Source organism: Centropristis striata, chromosome 10 (assembly GCF_030273125.1).
Source record: "Centropristis striata isolate RG_2023a ecotype Rhode Island chromosome 10, C.striata_1.0, whole genome shotgun sequence".
Classification (NCBI taxonomy): Eukaryota; Metazoa; Chordata; class Actinopteri; order Perciformes; family Serranidae; genus Centropristis; species Centropristis striata.
The window spans coordinates 8,334,901-8,345,806 of NC_081526.1; positions in this window are offsets into that span (position 1 = coordinate 8,334,901).

The following is a 10,906-nucleotide window of genomic DNA, read 5'->3' on the forward strand; positions in this document are numbered from 1 at the left end:
TACGCATTGTTGATGAGCTACACTAGCTTTTGTCATCTAAACAAATTACATACAGACACTGTTTCCACCTCTGTTGTTGTTCGTGTATTAAAAGATGCATACCAAACATTCCACCGTGTGGCTGTCCTGGATGTTATAGCGTCACACTGGTAAAATAATCGCCTAAGTCATTTTTTTGTCAAAATTGTTTTATTTTTTTGCCTAAATCATCTCCTCATGACGCCGGACACCTATGGTAAAATCACCTACATCCTCAGTTGATCAGATCATGTGATTTTACCCCTTTAAGATAATGGCCTATGTCAAGTGTAAGCGGATTTATTATGCCTAAATCAAAATAAAATGGGCCTTAGGCAATTTTTTGAACATGCGTGTGTGACTTAAGCAAGGTATGGTAACACTTTATTTCGAAGGTGTCTACGTAAGAGTGACATGGGCGTGTCATAAACATGACATGGGATGTGTCATGAACATTAATGACACTTTGAGGTAACATTAATGCTCATGATACTTGTCATGTCATGTTTCTGACAGGCTCGTGTGACTCTTATGTACAGTCATTTCTTTTTTCTTAAGTTACATAATTTACACACAGTGTTCTTACTATGCAAATAGTATCCTTTGTTACACCCTTTTTGAGTGAAATGATCAATACATGTCATATGTTACACTTTTGGTGAAGTTTTTTGTGTTTCCTGCAAAACTTGAAAAAAAAAAAAAAGACTTGGGTGATTATTTTAACAGGGTGACGATATTCTGACAAGTTTCACTGTATTTATGCGTTTACCTCGCAACACCTAAAGAAGAATAGCCTATAATTACAATAATGTGGAATTAAAACCAACCTCTATGTTTAGGTTTAATGAAAATTTTAAATGGCAGTGGAGATTTATAAGGCAGCAATTTAACGATGATCATTATAAGCTCCAATGTAAACAGCCAAGATAAATTGGTGTGGTTTTATAGAGGCCTGAGTAAAAAAATGATTGCTCGGTGTGTTTACGGGATGCTGTAGTACACACGCACCCAATTCCCGTAAAACAAGATTTGATTATTTATTTGTTTAAGGAACGCCCAGAATTAAACAAAACAAAACAAAACAAAACAAAACAAAACACAGTTGCTTAATCTGGACACACACGGTGTAAGCATTACTCTAAAACCAATAAAAGATAGACATTAACTTCACACAAAACATCCATAAAACATTTTGGAAATATGAAACAGGCTTTTCCTCAACATTAAAAAATGTTTTAACTGCTACATGAGTGAAACTGGAAAAATGTTTGCAATTGGAGTAAAGGATCAGTCCATCCACATTATTGAAAAAAACAAACAAATGTCTCAATGAAATTGATACTATGCACTTGTGTAAATGACTTGTAGGCTCCCCTGTAATTTATGCCAATACAGTGGAGAAGAATGCAATTTTACTTGTTGGACACTGAAGAAAGACTTGTTAAATCTGACAGCAGCAAGTCACACCTTTCATTGAGCTCAATCTGACAGAACAATTGGTTGTAAGTAATTCCATTATGTCAAACTACTTTGACTAATGGTTATGTTATGTTAACAATACTGACTTTGCCTAGCTTTTAATAATGACTGTGATTTTGCTGATTATCCAAAAGAGGTCTCATTAGTGGATAGGGCCTATTGCAAAACCTCTAAAAATAAAGCCGATGGAGGACATTTGAAAAAACATGCTTTAAATTACTGTGATGAACTAATCCTATAAGGGTTAGGTCTTGCAGTAGAGTACTCTTTTACTGAGAGAGATGGCTCAGATTGTGTGCAGTCAGACCCTCTTATTGTGATTGACAGGTGGTTGTGGGGGTTTGTGTGTGTGTTTGTGTGTGTATGTGAGGGGGAGGTCTTTATTGGAGCAGGTAAGAGGGGCAGGCTGGGCTATAAATCAAAAGCAATCTACCCACCACTGTCACCTGCTGATTGGAAAACCAACACTGGTGGCAGAAAATGTGAATTAATGGCGACCTTCAGCAAGGTACAAGCACCATGCTACAACCACTGTCTTGTTCTCGCTTTATAGTCTCTGTAAACATCTGAACCCTGTAGTCTGCCTGATTTTAGTTAGCAGAGCAAATTAGTTAGCAGATGCAAATAAAAGATTATCTGCACGGTGGTGATATCTAGAAAGAGCAAGTACACTGTAACACATTGCTGTGTATTTACAACAGAATCCTACTGTATTTTAAAATAATTGTAAAATACTGTTAAATATTCATCCCTCACATGTAAATTGACAGTTAAATCGGTCAATTAACAATAGATAACTGTAATTTAACAGCATTAAACTTTATTATACTGTTTGATAAATTACGATAAACGCCCTGTAAAATAAGCCCAACACCCACCAATACCCTAGGGTCATATACTGTAATCCAAAATACGATAATATAATAAATAACAGTTAAATACTGGCGTCCCTGCTGCCAGTATTTAACTGTTATTTTACAGTGAAATTCGTTACAGTGTAGCTCTGCTTTAGCTATAGAATAAAAAAGAGTGTCTATAAAGTTTAGTAATCACTGCAATTATTAAGAGCCCATTATAACATCAGTGTCCTTTTATTAAAGGCACAGTGTGTTTACATAGGTGTGATATGTGATACACCGTCCCTAAATGAAAGCAAAGGTCACCAACAGAGCATGTAGAGCAGCTCACTAGGCCAACGAGAGTCAAGGGGTCAGCATTAGAGGAAGGGGAGAGAGGTCTGATTCAGCACTCTGCTCAGGATGCTGAAGGGGAGGGGGAGGCAGAGAGGCAATTCAACCACCACCTTTTATCAAACAGAGAAAGGAAAGGTTATCTCTGATCTCTGTGTTTGTGTAGGGCTATAAAACACCTAAATAATCATGCACATGTACAGTCATGGAAAAAAAAATATTAGACCACCATTGTTTTCTCCTTGCTTTCCTGTTCATTTTAATGCCTGGTACAACTGAAGGTACATTTGTTTGGACAAATTGAATAATAACAACAAAAATAGCTCATAATAGTTTAATTTGAGAGCTGATTTCTAGACATTTTCCGTGGTTTTCTTGATAATGATTTTGGTTATTATCAAGGAAACCATGGAAAATGTATACAGTAGATGTAAGCTCTTAAATGAAACTCTTATGAGCTATTTGTGTTGTTATCATTATATTTGCCCAAACAATGTACCTTTAGTTGTACCAGGCATTAAATTGAACAATAAATTGAAGGAAACAAGTGTCTAATATTTTTTCCATGACTGTACAGTAGATGGTGGAGACAGACAGGAGGACAAGTAGACATTATATTTACAATATTTTACTCACTTAATAATGATGAGGTACTTACTAGAGGTGTGAATCAGCAGATTTTGATTATTATCAAGAAAACCATGAAAAAAGTCCAGATATCAGCAAATGCATCTCTAGTTATACCAGGCATTACAATGAAGAAGTGATTGAAGAATGGTCTAACATTTTTCCCCATGAATTTAATGTTGTTATCACAGGTAGAATAATTTTATCTGTAAATTAAAAAAAACCCAACTGCTTTCCGCATCACAAACCAGACTTGGAATGACTTAAATTTAAAGCCTTAATACAATAAAAATCACTGCAAGCAGGCAGTTTTGATTTGAAACGGGAGCCACTGCTAAATATCCAAAGAACATGCTGTTCCCCTGAAGGAGATCTCCTTTCATTATAGATGCAGGTTTTGTTTGATCGCCCATGTACAATCACTCAAACAGGCACCAACATGCATAGATGCAAAGATTATAAGATCACCAAGGCACAAACCCGTAGACACACAGATAGCTTGCATGCACACACACACACACACACACACACACACACACACACACACACACACACACACACACACACACTGGGTATTTCCAAGGGAAATAAGAGAGTGAGGTTATTTTAGGACACTGTGCTACTTGTTCTCACTCCTCCCTGAGCTAATGAAAACAGTCCAGTAAACAACTCTGAGGTATATGAAGAAAGTGTTGCTCTCTGCTTTGTCCTCGCAAATCATAACAGCAATTTCACAGCTCGTTCTGTGAAAGGCAAAGAGAAAGACGACTCTCCTCACTTCCTCTCTCTGTTAGATTCCTGAGAAGTGTTTCAGCAGCTCCAGGAAGCTTTTAGCAACAGTCTCTGTACCTTCCTGCCTGGATTGAGAGAAGTATTTGGGTTGGGGTGTGTAACCCCTCTTTGGAAGCAGCAGATTCATTTCCACTGACTCTTGACTGTAAATTACCCACAAAAGAGAGCTGTGAGTGCCTATGTGTGTGTGTCACAAAGAAAAAAAAGGCCACATTCACAACTCTGCTCTCTAATTGAGGTGCTGCTGTGGGGGTGGTGTTCATGACAGCGCTTCCAGTTATCCAGAAATGAATGAGTCACTTAAATGGTTCTGTGTAATACTGAACAATTGAGGATGAAATACATTATAGGTTGTAGTTAGATGTTTTAAATGAGACGGTCTTTCACAGTCTTTATTACAGGATTCTCTGGAATCCCTCATCACATGGTTCATGTGATTTACAGCAACAGAGAATTGGATGTCAGCATACTCGTGAAGGCAGCAATGACATCATTTGTCACTGTCACAGGCACATAGCAATCTCTTGGTTATTATTTTGCTTAGGTGAGTAAATCCCATTATATCATGGGGTTTATACTGAGTTAGAAAGACCAGAGAGAGTTTTAACATCATGTTAGATGTAATATTGTCAAAAACAACCTGTAGTGATGTCATCATTTCCCTTTTGAGCTCACAGGAGAAGGGTCCCTGTCAGCAACATTGTGGATTTTTAAACCAAACAGATTTTCAGGAAATGCATTTTTTTTTAAATAAAAATTATTTTTTTGCATAGCATCCATGTATTGTAGATGCCAATGTTTGACTTACGTGTAACATGTTCTCTAGTTTAATATGATGCTTTGCATTCAAACCTGCATGCTAAACAGTGAGCTTTCTAACATCTGTTTGGAGGGGGACACGTGTAACAGTTCATTATATGTGTATGTTGTCAGTTCTGGTTCGTCCACACTGGGCTAAATTTACAGTTTTAGAAGAGACATGCCACTTAAACATAAGCGCATTCAGGGTTGGGCTGGGAACTAAATTCAGCAATTTTCTGGCAATTTCCGTACGTTCGGATCTGTTCCGTTCCATTATTAACCCTCTGGAGTCCATGAAACTGCTTCACCGTGTCTTGACATAAAACCGAAGCAACATTGAGCTGTGCCGTCAAAAGTATCAGCTTGACACTCTATATATTTGATATAAAGATAAAGAACTAGATGTTATCCTCATTTTACTTCTTATATGTTACATGTGCAACGTGTTTTCAGATTTGCAACATTTCAAAATTCTTTACTGGGCATGATTGTGTTTTGTATGATGGTGTTTAAGGATACTGTGGTAGCCTTGTGCCCCAGTAGTTGGGCCGGCCCATTGTTTTTTGCCAGAATTGTCAGATTGCCAATCCAAGTCTTGGTACAGCTTATCAAAGATCGAGAGATCCCACACAAACAGCTGAGCTACTGGTAAACAAAAAGTGTTACTACATCCTCTGTGTTCCCTTTACGAAATAAAAGACAATGCAAGAACGTTATATATTATTATGCAGCATTAATTGCAGCTATAGGATAATGTTGGACATACTAATTTACTTTGGAACGACTTATATAATGTATCATGTTAACTTAATGTGCAAAACATGTGAGAAATCAAAAAACAGGAAACTAAAAATCACTGCATCTAATGTGAAAGGCCATGAAGTAATTTGTTTTGAAAAAAAAAGCTTTGATGACAAAATTCTTTTTTTTTTTTTATCCCTGTATAAAGTGATATAAAAACAGCAAACAACCTTTTAACTTTTAAAAGTGCCCTCCTTCAGAGCGGTTTGTGTGATAAGGCGGTTTTATGCGTTTGTATTCATATTTCTCACTGACATTTTTACACACACATTTGAAGCTTTTCTGGATTCTTTAAAATATATGAGAGGAAATACTTGACGGCAGCAGGAAAGGTTTTATTGTGGAGCCTGGCCCTCATTTAGCTCATGTCAAACGTCCCGAGAATGAGAGTCATATGTGTACAAAGGCAGTTCTTTCAGCCCTGACACTGACATAAAGAGCAGCGCCACTGGGCTGTTTCATTGTGTACATTCTGCTGCCAGGCAACTCTCCAAACTTTATTGTAAACATTGTATGGTGCTGTTCAGCCTCAGCATAATGCCATTGTCCACACTCTCACCATGGCAGTTAATGCATCCACCTTGACAATGATTTAAAGTTTACTTTGGTGGAGGCAGCCTGCCATCAACTATTGTATTAGCTCTGAACAATCTGTACCAAGAGTTTGCTTTAATTCAAAAATAGTCTTCAGAGAGAGCACTTCGATAAAATTAGCACAGTGCAGAAACAGCATTCAAATTATCTTTCAAGATAAATGTGTATTAATATTGATGAGAAAAACTGAGGAAGGTAAAGTGGGGTATCAGGGATGATGAGTGGGACTTTATGGGGTTACATTAGGACACTTCAATGACATTAAATTAGGACACAGTAAAACTTTACACTTCCATTTATATGTCACTATGGACATGGGTGGATTATGAGACAATGGGCCACTGGCCACAGACACGCAAAAGGCCCCACCGCCTACAGACTTTATTATTTGGCCTGTTTTTGTATTTTTTTGTATTTTTTTTTACATGGTTTTGTGTCTCTTTGTAATGATTTTATGCCTCTTTGTAACTGGTTTGGTCTTTTTTCAGTTATATTTTTATCAATAGTTGTTTTGGCCCTTTACATTTTCATTGTGAGTCTCTTTGTGTTTGTTTTGTAGTAATTTTGTATTTCTTTGTAGCCTTTTTGTGTCTCGTTGTATTTTTTTTGCATCTCTTTGTGGTCATTTTGAGTCTCTTTCTGGTTGCTATAGTCTCGTTGAGATACATGTTGTAGGTGAAGGCAAGGGGGCCCCTGACACTCTGGCCCCCCCAGCCTGTGCCCCGTAGGCTTGTTCAGTAATCCATTCATGACTATAGTGCTTTGTATCATTTCGCAAACTTCTGTTCTATAAAATCCTGCAAAACCCAAACTGATTTCATACTTCTTTTTTTCATTTTCACATTTTTCATAATAAGACTCTGTTTGGTTATCTGGTTACCACTTGAATAATCATCAGATAAAGCAGAGAGATGCCATGATGAATGACTCTATTTAATAAAGTCTAGTCACTGAGAACCCGTCAGGGGGAGTGTTTGCACGAATGCAGCAAATAGTATTATTTCCACGACTTGCATTGAAGGACAACGTGACTGCTTGCATTCGTATTTCCTGTCGCTGGTAGAAATAATCTATCTGGAGCCTTAAGTCTCTTGCTGATAAAATTTTCATGAGCTTGACTAATGAAGAGGGCTCTTTATGTGAGGTCGGCTGGGGACATTCTTCGAAACCTCATATACCCTATCACGTTAGTTCTGTAACATCTCCACTGACATTTTGTACTATTTTACTCTTCAAAGCAATATAACTGACTAGGTCTGCTCTATAGTTGGCCATGTTCTCATGTGGACACTTGCAAAATCAACAGTTTAGTCAGGACATGTTCTGATTAAATAGAGCATCTACACCACAACTGCTACAGCAAAAATCCATCTTTTTTTTTACATGCTGTGTTTGTGCAGCTTATAGAAATGAGATCTATATAAAGTTGGCCAATTGTCAATATCCCACATGCCTCATCAAGTCCAGCCAATCCCTTCAGAACAAACAGTAAATGCAACCCAACACACTGCTCCTTAATTTGCAGGAATTAGGAAAAGCAAGGGGATATTTGATGGCAACATTTCCCACGAAGACAGAAATAAAAGCGTTTAGTGGGAACTGCTATTCTTATATTCTCATCACATCCATATCTGGTGAACATCAGCCTCTGTGGGAAAGGCACACATCACTGTGACCCTCCCTTTCCACATGTCTATTGATTTTGGACGCCCAAAATGCCTTATCTTATACTGACAAATTAGAAATCAATGCACATGTTTGAGGCCAACCAGTAATATATTGCTGGCTCACTTTGGGGGCTTTTGGGCTGTTGACATTGGTCAAATGAGCATTTGGGTAAAGTTAAATAAGCTAAAAAAGTGTAGGTCACAACAGTTATGATTTGTATCTTACTGATACAAAACATAACTGTTGTGACCTTTACTTATCTTACTACTCATTGGTAGCAACAGGATATGCGATAAATCAACTCTTTAAAGGAAGCTTAGAGAGATAAAAAGGGATGGTTGGTGCTCAGTATCTGTGTAAACGACGTTTTGTTCAATGAGAGGTTTGCGGTTAACACATTTATGTAACAGGAACAAGGAGAGAACTTCCTCTCGCTATCATTCAGGAAATTCAAAAAGCTTGCAGGAAAGTCTTCTTGCAGAATTTCTGCATAGTATAATACAGATAAGAGCACTGTTTTATTTAGACCACCGTGGAAATAAGAGGTGCTTTAACATAGAAATGAATAGTCGTTGCTTCTCCCTGGGATTTAGCTATCAAAATATAAGAGAATAAGTCCAGCTGAAAATCATAAAATTCCCCGTCAAGATTTTAAATAAGTGACTAATTGTATAAAACTCTACTACAGAATCTTCTCACAGTTTCCCAAAATCCCCACCCCATCCTCTTCAAATAGCAGGAAGCCCCTGAGGCCAGAGCCTCAACCAAAACAATATTGTGTGCAGCTTTAAACCACAGTGGCTCTCTGGTCTGCTCTGACACACCTCACATATTCACGAAAAAAGCACAAATTTCCTCTTCCCAGTGAGATAAAACGCTTAGGAATGACAATTTCGGAAGAATAAATAACACAACAAGCATTTTTGTGAAGAGATTGTGTGAAAGAACAGAGAAGAAAGTGCATTTTCACTATTTTTTCCCCTTTAATTTATAGTTTCTCTTGTCAGCAAGGTTTCTTTTCATTCTCCTCCACCTCTCTCTGGGGCTCCTGAAATCTGATCTATGTGCCTCCCCCTCCCACCCCTCCTGCATTCCTCCTCCCTCCCCTCCTCCCCCGGCATGCCAGAGTCCTCAGCTCTGCCCTCTGTCTGATCTCGCGTTTCTGCAGACCCACAGCAGATTGTTTATTTTGCTAGACACGGAGGAAACATGGATGGACCCTTGCTTCGGCTCAAGATTTACAGCTAAGCTCCAGGCCGGCTCCAGTGTGATGTGTATCTAGAACAGGGCCCCCTATATCAGCAAGCTCAGTATCCTGTTCATCAGTGACACATCACAAAGGACAATGGGACTGCCTGCCTGGGGAATACAACGTTAGATGATCGGATCACTTGATACATGGTATTGTGCATGCAAATGCTGCACTCATCCTAAATGTGGATATTGAGGGCACAAGTCATTCAATAAACCACATACACCAGTGTCCTATAATGGACCAAGGGCAAAACCCTCCCATCTGACCCTTTTATGTGTCTTCTCCATGGATGATGCTGGAAAAAGGACACCGCATCTCCCCAGAGATCATTTCTGCAGAAATTTATGAGGCCTCCCTCCACCACTGATGTCCTCTTGTAAGTGGTGAGGTCAGGGTATTTGACAAAAATCGCTTTGGGAGATAGAAAACACATCTCTCTGCTCACTTTATTGTGTATATTGAGCATAAATATCTGTTTTAAGTGGCAGAATGTAGCGGAGATTGATTACAGGTCTGAAGGCAACAATGGTTTATAATGAATGTAAAGCACCCAATGGATTCCTCTTCTTCTTCGTCTTCGTCTTCTTAGTATGTATGGGTTATTTGAGTGTTATACTGTGGTCTCGCTGTGCAGGAAATGCACATATTGTTGTCGGAAATGCTACACCGCCTTTCAGTCTATGTGAGTGTTGTAGCTGATAGTAATGCATGGAGGAGCTTTGTGGAGGCAATTATGATTTATGAGTCACACAAGGGAGAGTGAAGTCACTTCACTCAGTACTTACTTTGGAGGAAAGAAAGAAAGAAAGAGAGAAAGGGAGAGAGAGAGAGAGCGAGAGAGAGAGAGAGAGAGAGAGAGAGAGAGAGAGAGAGAGAGAGAGAGAGAGAGCGATCAAACAGAGCAGATCGCCACATGAAAGGGAGCAGGGCATTCATAAATCTGTCTCATCATGTTTGCACTTTTCCCATCTTTAGTGTTGTTTACTCTCACCCAGGCATAGTAGCTTAAGTTCATAAAGAGCGAGTTGGAGAATTGTTACTGATTTTTCAGTAACATATTAATATCCTGTGCAGCCAGCTGGGTAATAGAATTTCCTTCTCAGGGAAGATGAACAAAGAGAGGATTGAAGACTGAACCGAAAGAGAAAATGGAACTTGAGGTGAATGATTGTGTGCTCATTGAAATGACTCACCCAATGGTCAATTATCAAATCATTGCTTATCAGTAAACCACAGTCTAAAATGACTTTCTTTAGCAGAACCACAAGACAGGAGTTATGTCCATAAATCAGTTCAAAGCAGCCATAAAAATGTGTGACATCCGTAGGATGGCCTGCTCTTCTCTTCCTTAAAGGCATTCTTGGAGTTCTTTATATGATTTGAGGTTGTTGGTGGCACTCTGGGAGTGTAAGTCATTCTCAGGAGGAGCACAGATTGAGGTCGAAATGTCAGTGAGGGTCACAGAAGACAACCTCTGTGGCAGGACTCCAGAAAATGATCCCTGGAGGAGCCAGGCCACTGGAGCCCCACTGTGCTGGACCGCTCAACAAAAATCTGCACTAATTCATATTCTCACTGATGATGGAGACAGGAAACACTCATCCACTTATCCTGCTCCGTCATTTGTAGACAGTCCTGGGTTAAAACATAACATACTTATACAGACTAAATAAATATAAAC